Source organism: Leptonychotes weddellii, chromosome 8, assembly GCF_054177405.1.
Source record: "Leptonychotes weddellii isolate Sample4059 chromosome 8, ASM5417740v2, whole genome shotgun sequence".
Taxonomy (NCBI): Eukaryota; Metazoa; Chordata; class Mammalia; order Carnivora; family Phocidae; genus Leptonychotes; species Leptonychotes weddellii.
Window position 1 is genome coordinate 120,015,327 of NC_138376.1, and position 14,535 is coordinate 120,029,861.

Here is a 14,535-nt window from a genome sequence, read left to right on the forward strand (position 1 = left end):
TGCTTTGTGCTAAGCACAGAGATCCAAATGGTGAGCAAGACAGACACGGTCACTCCCTATTTTTAGCTTAGAGTCCCTGGGAGAAGGCAGACATTAATCTAATAACTACATATCAACATAGAATTACAACCTGTAAGAAAGTCCATGAAGGAAAAATGAAAGGTACAATATAGGAGAAGCTCAAACAGAGTGACCTGATCTGCTCATAGGCTAGCAAGGTGGGGACAGATATGGAGGAAATGTCAAGGTCAAGGACGATATACCTGAAGATGAGTCTTGAAAAATAATGGGCCAAGGTGAACAGCACATATGAAGGCCTTAATGTAGGAAGGAGCTGGGAGTGTTTGAGAATCTGAAAGCAGGTCTGCTGTGCAGAAGAGGAGGGAGATGAGTCAAGGCGGGAAGACAACTGGAGAAGGAGGTAGGGTCTGCTCTTGCAGGACCTTGTAGCCTAGGGTAGAATTTGATGTTTAGAAACAATAGGTATTCAAGGATTTTAAAAAATGTGTGCCTTGATCAGATGAAACGTCGATCTGCATACAGTGGGGAGAATAAATTGGAGAAGAGCCAGAGTGTGCAAAGGGACACTGATATGGAGGGTGTTATGATAATTCTGTGCAGATGATGGTGGGACCAGGGCAGCTGTGGTAGAGATGAGAAACATGCTGGGTTGTAAAATTATTTGGAAAGTCAAGTGCACAGTTTTTGGTGATGGGTGTGAGGAGACGGGGTGAGGGAGGAAAAGGCAGTTGTCAAGGCTGACTCCCAGGTGTCTGGCTTAGACAAATGAATGGCTGGAAATGTGTACAGAAGGGACCAAGGGTTGGGGGCAAGTTCTTAAGTGGCAGAGGTAGAATTTGAATCTAGCTCTGTTTCTTATCAAAATACACTCTATTGCCATAACACATTCCTATTTTTAGAAATCTAGTATTGAATTGTACTTTCAGCTTGCCAGTTGTGTTCAGCTTCCGCCACCATCCCTGTGATCTTCTGGAAGAAATACACTTCACCTTTGTTGTCTAATCTGTAGTGACATCAGCAGCCGAAATGTCCAGCCAGGCAGGAATACAAGAGAGATCCTTTCAGGAGGGAGACCTATAATTCCACCAACCTTGCTGTTTAGCAGTTAGACAGGAAGGTCGGGCTCAGAGTGTCAAGGTTTGACTTTTGTCCCCATGACTTGTGATCTCTGTGTCATCAGGCAAATTATTTAACATTTTAAAGCCTCTCTTTCCTCATCTGTGAAGAAAGAATTATAATAGTATCCTTTCCATCATGGGGTTGGTGGAAGAATCAAGACTATTGCTCGCAGGACACCTTTGATTGAATTAGAGAAAAGTTCCTATTTGCAAGTAAGAAGTCTTTTTGAAGTTAATATATGATATATTTTTAATTAATTTCAATTATACAAACATAAAATCATTCTGAATAAATAAAACAAATCAAATTATTAAACATAAAATAATATCCAATTTGAGTTTTTAATCACAATAATTAGAAAATCAAATTTTAAAATAATAGATACATAATAAGCTAAAGATTTTAATAGCAGTTAATTATGAAATTTCCATAGCAACAAATAAACAAGTGCTCTAATGTAATTAGCGGCTCATTATATAGTAATCTCTAATTTGTCAATTTAATACTTACTTTGTATATTATTGATGCTAAATTAATATTGGTTATTACCTAGTTATTTGTTTCATAAAGAAAGTGCCTGTATATTTAAAATGGGAACTCTGCAATCCCATTCAGTGCAGAAAACAAGTAGTAGTATGTGCATTGCAGTATAGTGACATTGATAGAATTTTGTTTTAATTTTAAGATACTAATCAATCAGTACTTCAGTAAGAAAGCAACTTCTTATTTAGAGACAGAAGTTATTCTGAATGTTGTTAGGTCATCAAGTTATTTTAATAATCAAATATATTCTTCCTTTATAAGTTCAAGTGGAAAGGGATATATACCAATCCTATTGAAAAAGACATTTTATAGTCACCCGCCACAAAACTATATTAATAAATAGGTAGCTTGCTCATCTTTGAAGCTAAATTTGAACTTACAGTAAAAATTAAAAAAAAAATCTCAAAACTGTAAGATGACTCAGACGTGAGAGTCTCCTTAGATGTGCTACTTTTGCGCTGCATATAACCTAAACCACTGAATGCGGTGGTTCTGTAATCTTTCCAGATTACAAGAGATAATTCTATAAAGTACTTAGCGTACGTGGGAATTGTCATACACTGAGTGGTCACAAATGTTAGCTTTTTATTTTTAGTTATTAAACCTACACAGTAATAGAGGTACTGTAGGACAAAAATGCTCTTGCCCCAGTCCTAGTTCTTTTTTCAATTAGTAGTGAATGTACGTTGTTAGCGTGGATAATGCACTTTAAAGAGTGATGCTCAACTAAATTGCACAAATGCTTTCTCGGTGAACTCCTCTCTTTGGCACCCCACTACTGCGGGTATAACTATAATTACAGGATGCACAGTGCTTTGTTATCAGTTGAAGTTGATTGCTTGTTCTCAGATTCACTGCAGACAAAAGTCCACATTACGGGTTGTTTTGGTTTAGTTCATGGCAGCAGACTGGGAAAGGAAGCCTAATGCTGATCGTTAAAATACAAATGACTAGTTGCCCCAGTAAGTATTCCACATTGGGATATCCAAGGGAAAGAAATGGGAGTCATTTAATGCCCAGTGGTAAGCATATTTAAAGAAGAGGTGAACAAGAGAAGCTTGTGATGTGATTTAAAATGATTTAGGAGAACGGAGGAAAAAGATACAGGAGAGGTTTTCATAGAGAGAAGATGATATTTAGCCAAAATGCTTCCATTACGGTCAGAAGAGCATGAAGACATGAACAAAAAGGAGCAGAGGAAGTGATGTGGGGAGGTCAGGGCACTGGCTTGGTAAGCAGTGCACAAAGAAAGGTGAAAACTTCACATCAAAATGTAAGGTTGAAAGCATGAGCATGAGAGGACAGCAGAGAGACAGCTGAATTGTTGAAGCCAAGCATGGCGTTCTCGCACACCAAGCTTGGGTGAGCAGAGATTCAGGGGTTCCATGGTCATTTCTGCAGCAAGTCCAAGAGGAGAACTGGTTGTGGGGGGACAACCTCAATTTTGGTTTTGTTCGTTTGTTTAATTTTTTGAAAAGTCCTTTGTCTTTCCCGCCATGTTGCACTATTTTCAAAGGCTAATGGAGGCTTCTGAAGAGCTCAGAGGGCTTAACTCTTAAAGCAACCAAGTCTTCTGTTGTTAATTATTTTGGACGGATCATCTTTCTAAGGACTCTTACGTTTGGCCACCCTTTTTAAACAGCATCTAATTTAACCTTTGTGAAAAGGAAGAATCATGTTTGTAACTTACTATCAATTTTAGAGCTAAGAATCCCATTAGGTATCATCCAACCAAGGGCCCTCAGGAACTACGGGAACTCAGAATCCCACTCACTTGTGCAGGTCCCTGATGACTCATTCAAGGGCATCTGCATCTTTCCAGAAGTCGGCTGGTCAGCAGTTCTCTGGCTGTGAGAGTGTCTGCGCCCAGCAGCATCCCGTTCCCCACCCACAATCGATAACCAAGGTGATCAGATGATGCAGCTTGTCAGAACTGGGGTTCCCGTGAGACCCTCTGTTCTTCCCTTCTTCCTGCCTACCCATGAAGACCTTCCCCTAGCCGCTAGCCTAGCAGGAATTAGAAGCCTCATTCCTGGGTTTGGTATTGTTGCTCTAAATCTGATATTGGGTCCTCAGTTCCCTTGCCGTGTGAATGCCCCAGGAGCTGCTGCTGCCCTGGAGGCTCCTGATACACATGGCTGGTCTAGAGCCCTAACTGTTTGCTGTGACTCCTACGCAGCTCTGTCCTCTGATGGAACTGGGGATGCTCTGAATTTTAGCTCCCTTCTCCCAGACTTACCTTCTTGCCTTTTGCTGTCCTTTGCTCCCTTTATCATGTCTTACCCATCCTAACCAATCCCTGTAGCCCAAGTAGTCCCTGGAAATACTGGGGACAAAGCCCTGAGACCAAGACTCTTCCATTGCCTGACGAAGAGTCTAGACACTGCATGCGTCCTTAGCACTGATTTGACATTTGAATGGGACATTAGCCACAAGTTCATGAAATGCCCTAATCATTGTGATTTGGACCATTGGCCCAATTCATCTGTTTGAGACTTGCAGGTTCAACCTTGTCCTTTTAGGCTGACTCTGTATCCCTCACCCGTCAGCTAGAGGCAGCCTCATGCCTGCCAGGGGAGCACCTCAGCTATTATTACAAGGAGCAAATGATCTCTGAGAGAAGACCTGAAGGGCTTCCTTAGGTAAGGGCACGGCTTCGAGCCATCATCTTTCTAGAGCGACTATATGTTCTGGTTTGCCTGGGATCATCTTTACATTTGCTGTCCTGGCATTATAATGAATAGGGCCCCGATTATTGTCCTGACTTGGATGAAACCTTATATGGCAAACCTAGATTTCTCATCTGAAAAATGGGCATAATATTGCTAACCCTTTCTTTCTTAAAATGTTGTTGAGAGGACCAAAAGAGATTATGTTTATGAAAGCGTTTTAAAAGGGTTTAAAGAGGGGTGATGGGGTAACTGGGTGACAGGCATTAAGGACGGCATGTGATGTAATGAGCACTGGGTGTTACATGCAACTGATGAATCAGTGAATTCTACCTCTGAAATTAATGATACACTATGTGTTAATTAATTTAAATTAAATAAGATTTAAATAAATACTTAAATAAAATAAGATTCAAAAAAAGGAAAAAAAGGGGCGCCTGGGTGGCTCAGTTGGTTGGGCAACTGCCTTCGGCTCAGGTCATGATCCTGGAGTCCCTGGATCGAGTCCCGCATCGGGCTCCCTGCTCGGCGGGGAGTCTGCTTCTCCCTCTGACCCTCCTCCCTCTCATGTGCTCTCTCTCATTCTCTCTCTCTCAAATAAATAAATAAAATCTTAAAAAAAAAAAACTTCCCAAAAAAAGGAAAAAAAGGAAAAATGATTTAAAGAAAAGTTGCCCTGGCAACATGAGGTAGCGGTATTATTTTTTGTTGTTATGATCTATTTTGGCTTTCATAGACTTACTAGTTCAATTCCATTTTCTTGGATATGTTTTAGATCATCAAGGTCATGAAACAAGTTATCTCTAGATTAGAGAGGTGTTATTAGATCTATATACAGTTCCCTTAGCAGTACAAAAATCTCATTTTCTCAAGTTAACACTTTATTTAAAAATACGATTGATTTTTACAAAATAGAAACATGCTACCATTATAATTTTTTCTCCACTATTCATGCTAGACTTCTAAATGATAAAACAAAGAAAAAGATATACAAGTAGAATTTTAAGTAAAGGAGGAGCAATAAAGCATTCATTATAGCAATAGTACAAATGAGAAGAAAACCGGAACACAGAATACCTAACCTGTGTGTATGGAGAGTGTGTGTGTGTGTGTGTGTGTGAGTAGTAGTAGTAGTTGTTATTGTTTTGATTCAATTTAAGAAATATAAACTTTTAAGTACATTTTCCTGTACCTTTTCATACTGAAATGGACAAATATTCTAAGCAAGAAAGGAGAAAGAGTGGAGCTGGACAGCGAATAAGATGCTGGATCACATCCTAAATGACTGAGAGTTGACTGTCTTTTAAGCAATGACATTTCTTCTCTTTAGCAAAACAAGCAATCCCATCTGTAATTAAACTCCGGTCTGATTGTGTTCTGTCTCTTAGTGTTGCCTCTGGTGTAATAATGCACTTGCTCAAGTGGGATTGCTTTTCTATTGTTCTTTATTCCTGAATGACCAGATCTTTTCTAAATAGGGAGAAAATGTGCTTATCTTAATGAAATAATTATTTCTTTCAAGGCCTGACAGTGTTATTTGGTAAGATATCTATTTTCAGGCTTCTGATGATACCTCCAGGCCATGAAGGAGTTAATTTCCCTCAAATGGACAGTGCGAGTTCCTTAAAAGGGAGGAAAGCTTTTACGGACTTCATAGGAGCGTTCTTGATTCTTCCACTAGAGCAACTTGCTCCCGCTGTTCACGGTAATTTTGTTTTAACGTGGTGAAAATAATCTGTATTAGAATGCCCCTGAAGCTGAAAACCAGTAGCTTAAATGTTCTATTTGACCTCTAGTTATTAAAAACATTAAAAAATGACAAAATTTCATGTAGAAATATAGATTTCTGGCTTCTCAAAAAAATTGGAATATTTCATGTCAACCAGTTGGCTGGAAGCTGAGTTGTGAGTGGCTGTCCTTTTAATGATGGCCCTCCCTCATCTAAGAGACTTAGTGTTAGAATTTGCAACTCTTAATCTGTATTTTCATTCATTCAACAGATTATAAAGACCTGTTGGATGCAAAATCCTATTCAAGGAGCTAAGCCAGTATGTTCATGGCTCTGCTATCCAAAGGATCATATGGGATGTCAGTCCCCTGAGATGCTTTAGTGGAAAGCATTCCTTGGACACATGAGTTGGGATGGGCTACATATTTCTCTTGTGGAAATTCATAACACATATTAGCATAGCAAAGGCTCTGAAAAGCCCTCAGTAAGGAAACTTGTTAAATATTGCTTATCATTGTTTCTTTATGAAAAAATACTGTTTTAAGTAACATCTACTACCTCCGAAAGGGCTAGTTCTGGGGAACACACTTTAAGAAATAGAGACCTGTAGCTTGGCTCTAACTTGAAGGCTATTAACATTTACATATTTATAAATGTAGAGAATAAATCAGAAACCTGGAAGAGTCTCTTGCAAAAATATTCAAAGGGGAAAAAATAACTGAATTAAAGAATGTTTATTTATAACATGAAATAAGGCCCATCAGACACATAAGGGCTCACATGCCTTTTTTGTAAAACACTTACATTGGATGGAGTTTATACTTCCTCTTTTTTAAAATTACCATTTGTATAGAGAATATTTCTAAAATTCAGTTGGTGTGGTAAGTGGGAAGAATAAATAAATGTGACTTGTTTTAAGGGCTGATTCACTAATAACATTCATGTGTTTGTTTAACAAAGCCAGGTCCTATGGGTTTTTCGTCCTAAGAGTCCCCGGATGCATACGCTTTTTCCAACTCTCACATATCCCTATAGCAGGAACCACCGTCATTTAACTCAGGTCCACTGAAAGGCCTCTTCACCCAAGTATGTCCCTACAGTGTACCCAGGAAAAGCTTTTAAAAATATGTATCTGAAAACCTTTGAATGGCTTGTAATTGCCCTTGAAGTCCAAACTCCTTGTGAGTTCTGCAAAGCCTCACATGCTTTGGGGCCATTCTCTCCAGCCTTCTTATTCCATCCTTCCATTTTTTTCTGTTACATTCTCATAAGCCTTTCAGTTCTTCAGTGAGCAGCCTCCCTCCTGCCCCAGGGCCTTTGCAGATGATATTTTTTCTTGGCTGCAACTTTCTCCTCCCCCTTGTGATCCCTCCCTCTCAACTTTTGCTGGGTTAATGTCTATTTATTCAAATCTTAGCTCATGTACTCCTTCTTTCTTGACCCCCCACTTCCCCAGTCCTACAGCTACATCAGATTCCCCTGTTTTATCCTTTCATGTAGCACACTCTACAGCCATCATGGTTTGTAATTACATACTTTTTATGATTATTTAACCAATATTTGTCTCCTTTTGTTGACTAGTTTCCTAACACCTGTCATGGTAAGGAACACTCAATAAATAGAAATGAAGAGGTGTGTGAGAGAAGGCAGAATTTTTACGCATATTGGCAAACGAAGTGACAGAATATGCCTTTTTGGAGATTTAAACTTAAGCCAAGATTGTTTTTAAACTGGGACACTGACCCATATATTTTGGTATAAACTTTGTTTGCTGGTGGAGGGAGGTGAGTGGAAGACGAGATGCAACTGATCTAGCAGTGAGGAAAAACAAAATTTTTTTTTTCTGGAGAAATAAGTAATGGTTTTCTGGTTGGCTAATTCCACACAGAAAATGATTGATTAAAGCTTCCTGCAAGCTTGGGCTATGCAAATATAGCAGGTGTCTATGTATATGCAAGACTTGAATGCAGTCTTCAATTATTTTTTGGAAAATTTGCCCTGGTTGAGTTTTGAATCATGCTTCCACATTTGTCAGTCTGTTCCAGTCACTACCCAAACAGGAATCAGATGTGGCCACCTAGGCCAAAATAAATAAAAAATAAAAAATAAAAAAATAAAAACTATTTTGGCTACCCATATGGAATGAATATTCCACCTTACTTATTTCTGTTTCAATTAAAAAAAAAAAGAAAAAGACAGAATGCCCATGGAGGCATAAGTATTGCCCACCAAATTCACTGGAGTCACGGTTGATCCATGTAACATCAGCTGAATGAATGAGCAAATGAGTAAGTTTCAGCAGGGAGAGAGCTCTGAGGTTGTGCTGCATTCCTCAGTTGATCCTACGGTGATCCAACATAATCAATATCTCTTCTGAGAATTAGATCTTCACTTATGGCTTTCTAGTACACCAGGGTTCCTTGGGCAAATTCTTTTTATGTGGCATTAAATGGTACCACCAGGAGCTCTTTAAAAGTTGATGAGAAGAGGTCCACTTTGTTCTAGGGAATGTTTTACCTTTCAGGTAGGTCAGTGGATCAATGTTTCTGGTCCATTTCAGCCTAACTGCTTTCCATTTGCATTATCATTTATTATGGTCATCTTCTGATCTTCTTCCCTCCTACGTGTCATTAAAAGGCACCCCAAGGAGACCGTGACCACTAAAAAGTGGTTTCTGGCAATGAATTCAACAGCAAAAATTTATTCTGACGCATGGGTATGTCATTGTTTAGTTCCTCTTTGTCTTGTGCTGTAAAAAAGAAAAATGCTTGACCATTTAAATAGAAATTACTGAAAATAGTCAGTGATTAGGATGGATTCATATATAACTGGCACTTTCTTTCAAGATCCAATTTTTTCATTATTGGTAAAAATTTCAAGTTGACATGTATTTATTAAGTGACTATGATGATTGCCAAGGTCCCTTCTAATTCCAAGAAAATTCTATTTTTCTCTTCTTGTGTAAACCATTTTAATTTCTGATTCTGTGACCCTGATTTATATGTGAGTCTGAGTTTAAATTCTGCTTAATTGAAGAGAATAATAACACACATTTCTAGTAGCACAAGCTAAGAAAATAATGAGTCATATTACATAAATTAAATAATTGCATTCACTTTAGAAATGGATGTTAATATTTTGATTTTTTTAGAGTTGAGTGTAGTAATAGCTCTCTGAACACCTGGGTTACTTCAAATCTGAAGAAAGCAGACATGAAAGAAAGTTCAGTTGTTCTCGACTACAGAAGAAACTTGATAATTCCATTAATATGCACGACTCTTTTAAATACTATGTAAGGGGTACCTGGGTGGGTCAGTTGGTTAAGCGTCTGCCTTCAGCTCAGGTCATGATCCCAGGGTCCTGGGATGGAGCCATATCTTGCGTCAGGCTCCCTGCACAGTGGGGAGTCTGCTTGTCCCTCTCCCTCTGTCCACCCCCCATACTTGTGCTCTCTCCCTCTCAAACAAATAAATAAAATCTTTAAAAAATACTATTTAAAATAAACTTCCCAGTTAAATATTATATTTTTTAAAAGGTCAAATCCATGCTGTTTATCTAATGGGTTTCTTGACAATTTAAAATGAAACATGGCGGGGCGCCTGGGTGGCTCAGATGGTTAAGCATCTGCCTTCGGCTCAGGTAATGATTCCGGGTTCCTGGGATTGAGCCCCACGTCGGGCTCCTGGCTCAGCAGGGAGCCTGCTTCTCCCTCTCCCTCTGTCTCCCCCCCTGCTCATGCGCTCTCTCTCTCTGTATCTCTGTGTCTCAAATGAATAAATAAAATCTTTAAAAATAAAATAAAATAAAATGAAACATGGCTTACTATGCCATGATTTTAAATGCATTTATTTAAGTGTGCCATACTTAATGCAACTTGAAAATCTCTGGGTTGACATGAACACATATTTGTCTAACTCTGATTTGCTCTTCTGAAGCCTGGCCATACTTCTTAGTCTTGCTTCTCTAGCTCAGGGAACTGATAGAAAATTCCCCAGGTCTTAGGATCACTTTCTGTAATATGAACTCTATCCTGAAACTATCCTTTTTAGTTGTATACTTTCAAGCCTGAGATTGACGTACATTTAATTATTTTAAATTATTGTGTAGTGTCTTCTTAGCTTTATCACAGTAGCTGCCTTAAAAAGGGATACCCCTTAAAGGAAAAAACGCCTTAAAATTTAGTAATAGGCTTGGACATGTAGGAAGGAGATTCTATTATAAAAACAATCAAGGTAACTGGAGAGAGTTTTCCAGTCCTTGGCTGGGGCCGTTTAAATAACAATGGAATTCTATGAGAGACGATGGACTCCGAAAAACAAACTGAGGGTTCTAGAGGGGAGGAGTGTGGGGGGATGGGTTAGCCTGGTGATGGGTATTAAAGAGGGCACGTTCTGCATGGAGCCCTGGGTGTTATACGCAAACAATGAATCATGGAACACTACCTCAAAAACTAATGATGTAATGTATGGTGATTAACATAACATAATAATAATAAAAAAATAACAATGGAATTCTCAGTGTTGATTTTGACTGCTTTAAGTGTAGTGTAATTGTGTGTGTGTGTGTATCTTTGTGTGTGCACCTGTGTATATTCAATTCCCTAGTCTAATACCTTCAAGCCATATTATTTAACAATTTTATTTATTTTATTTTTTTTAAGATTTTATTTATTTACTTGACAGAGAGATACAGCAAGAGAGGGAACACAAGCAGGGGGAGTCGGAGGGGGAGAAGCAGGCTTCCTGTGGAGCAGGAAGCCCGATGCGGGGCTCGATGTGGGGCTCGATGCGGGGCTCGATCCCAGGACCCTGGGACCACGACCTGAGCCGAAGGCAGACGCTTAACGACTGAGCCACCCAGGTACCCCTTATTGAACAATTTTAAAACTCAGCTAGCATATCATTTCTTCAAAGACATTCTGAATGAAGCTTTGTTGACATCATCCAGAGCAGTTACAAAATCTCTCTGAATAGGTGTCAGGGGGCCTTCCTATTTAGCCATTCTTACCTCTATTGTTCTTCTTTCCTGGGGTCATTAAAATGATTACTCAACATCTCAGTGTTGATTTTAACTAAAGATAATTATGTTGCCTTGCTCAACTTGTCAGGGATCAAGTGAGGTATTTTATAAATGCTTTGAAAAGTTAAAAATTCTCACCATTTCCCTTCTCCCCTGCTTATGGGAAATGGGGCTGGGGTGACCTTGGATTTTGTCATTTTTGCTGGCAGAACAAAGAGAAGGAAAGGAATTTCCACATGAGGTGGGGATCCATGTTGGGGAACAGAGAATGTTTCTATGTCATTAGGTGTCACCGTTATACGGAAGGCTCCTGAAGCTCCTGAAGCTCCATAGATTTATTTATATGTTCGTTCATTCATTCATTCATTCATTCATTCATTCATTCATTCCACAGATATTTGCAGAATGCCTTGACTGTCAGGTGGCAGGATAAAAGACACCTGCGTTCCCTGGAGCTTTTCCTTCAGGGTAGCTAGTTTGTTTTCGGATTTGTCCTGGTTCCTCTCTAAAGGGGCTCTCTGTTCTCACTACCTGTGTTTGCCAGGTTCAAAGTGAGTTCAAGAAACTCTTTTTATTGATGATGATGTTTACAACAAGTCTTTTCACCTAATTTAGCTGCTGAAAATTTCTTATATAAGAGTTTTTCCTTTGCCCAAATCATTTGTCTCTTTCTTCCTTGTTCTTTAGGATCATTTACGTTCTTAGACGACTGTTTGTTGTTCTTAGTTCCCCTATCCTCTTGAATTCATATTCTTTCTTAGATAACTAAATAAAAATGCTTGGAGAATTTTTTACCCCAATTTTTTTTCATCTCTTTTATCTCTACATGACATTTTTCTTTTTCTGAAAGCTCTTTCATTTTAGTGCTTTTTTCTTTTGCCTTTTATTTGGCATTGCTTTTATTCCTGTGCTCAGTGAAGTCAGTGTTTTTACACATTCTACCATTTCTTTTCAAGTTGGCCTGTATCCGCTCTCAGTTTCTCTCTTTTTTCTTCTTCTCAAGAAATCTTTTTTTCCTCTCTGATCTTTTTCTCTCTCCACTTCTTATTCTGTTCCCTCACGTTTCAAATTTCCCAATATACCCTCATTTTTTTTCTTTTGTGATTTCCTTCTTCCTTTTCCCAGTTCTTTTATTCTTACTAAGTACTTTAAGGGAAGAGAGATTTGGAAACTTTTTTTTTTTTTAAGCTATTGTCAGGAAAGGGCACACCTTCGGGGCCTGCCTCCTAAGCACAACCCAGGAGGCACTGGGTTTGAGAACTGCCCTCCCCAGCCAGGTGATCAGAGCATCGGTGGCTGAAGAGGCAGCCAGGAGCCCATGCCTCAGCCTCTACGCAATAGTGCTCTCTCAGCCCAGATGCAGAGTTCGACAGAAAAAGTGATGTCTTTATTGTTTGTAACACCTGACAGATGAATACCCCGAGAGAAAAAAATTGGGAAAGAGAATAAAGCAATAAGACACTAATGGAAATATACAAAGTAGAAGAGAAGGTGTGCAAGTTTTATGTGAAGCAGAAGACTTGTTTTTTCCATGCTGTTCTTATATTTATTTGACCCCTTGATTTTTATACAGTCCAATAGGAGATGAGGCATGTCCTTTCTCATGCTTTTTTTTTTAATGTTGCATCTTTCGTCTTCTTTTTTTTTTTTAAAGATTTTATTTATTTATTTTGACAGAGAGAGAGAGAGACAGCGAGAGAGGGAACACAAGCAGGGGGGAATGGAAGAGGGTGAAGCAAGCTTCCCGCCGAGCAGAGAGCCCGATGCGGGGCCCGATCCCAGGACCCTGGGATCATGACCTGAGCCGAGGGCAGACGCTTAATGACTGAGCCACCCAGGCGCCCCGCATCTTTATTATTCTTAAGCTTTAGGTTTTGATCTCTTCCTTCTGAGCTTTTATTTTAATTACAGTTAGTTAACAGATGGTGGGGGGATATATTAGTTTCAGGTGTACAATATAGCGGTTCCACAATTTCATATATCACCCATTGCTCATCACATCAAGTGCATTCCTTAATCCCCATCACCTATTTCCCCCATCCCTCCACCCCCCTGTTTATCCTTTTCTTAAAAACACTCAAAATGACTCTTTAGTTTCTTAACTTTCTCAACTTGTCAAAGTACCTCAACCTGATTTTACCCACAGCAGGTTGAATGAGGCAGGGTGACTTTCTCTACTGGAGGGACGGGGTAGCTGAGGCAGAGCGAGGATGAGGGTGTCTCCCGAGTCCTGCAGCAGCCACGTGGGGCCTGCCTACAGCATAGAGCATGTGCTGGACCAGGCTTCCTGCTCTTGGCCAGATGGACATCTCACTATTTGCTCTCATCTGTCTCCCGGGAAGGCAATGTTTCTTGCTCTGCTTCTCTCCTCTCCCTTATATTCCTTGCCCCCCATTCTCTGAGAGCATGGTTAATAAATAACATAGTTCTCCATCTGTACATCATTTGTTTGGGGAGGCATTGTGCTAGGTCTCACATGCTGTGAAATGGATTCCTGAACCTGGCTGGTGAGCGAGGACCATGGGATTCACCAGCATCTCTGGTAATTCTGTGTTGTACGTGGGAACGCTGGTTGTGAGGATTTTTAAAAAAACAAATGTACATTCCTCTTGCTTCTATTTAAATTGATAATTCCTTTCATATTTTCTTTTCCTGTTTTCACTTTTCCTGTATTTCACAAACAATTATCCATAGCCATATATGTTTGGATATAGACTGTTATCAAGTACCAGCCTTTTCTTCTCTAGGGCATAACCCAGAAGTATACAGATTTCAAGATCGTTGGAACGAGAAAGACCCATAGATAAGATCAAAACTTGCTTTCAGCGTGGGGGCTGGACTCTGACAGTGGTAATGTGAGGGTAGCAATGATCTATTTTCAGTTTTAAAAAGGGGAGTATTTACCAGTGATAAATTGTATAGACTATAAAAATGTAATTTTTCAGCTCTTGGCAATAATCATATCAACTTAGTGTGTTAACCCTGGTTGTCTCAAGGGAAAGATAAAAAAAAATCACCTCATAAAGGGGATTTGGTGGTCCAAAATTTTCCCAGCATGAGCCCAACGTGGGGGAGAAGTAATAAATGTGATCCTTTGTGTTCAAAAGGTAAGAGATGCCTCATCAGAACTTGCTCCAGATCCAAATGCTGGAAGTGGCTGAGGCAAGGAGGCATTCCTGAAGGCAACTCAGGAATTTTGATTTTTACCTAAGTGCTTCTCACCGCAAAATAGAACACTGATTTGCTTTTTCATTCAACAAACTGTTACTGAGTGCCTGTAATGAGTTGGATAGGTAGAAATGGAAAGACACAAGGGACACATGCCAAACAGGAAGACAGCCATGCCACTCAATAACGTGTGACTTCTGGGTGACAGCACAGGCTGGAGTCGACAGAAGGGCTGGGGAACCCCATAAACCCTACAATTTCTGCTTT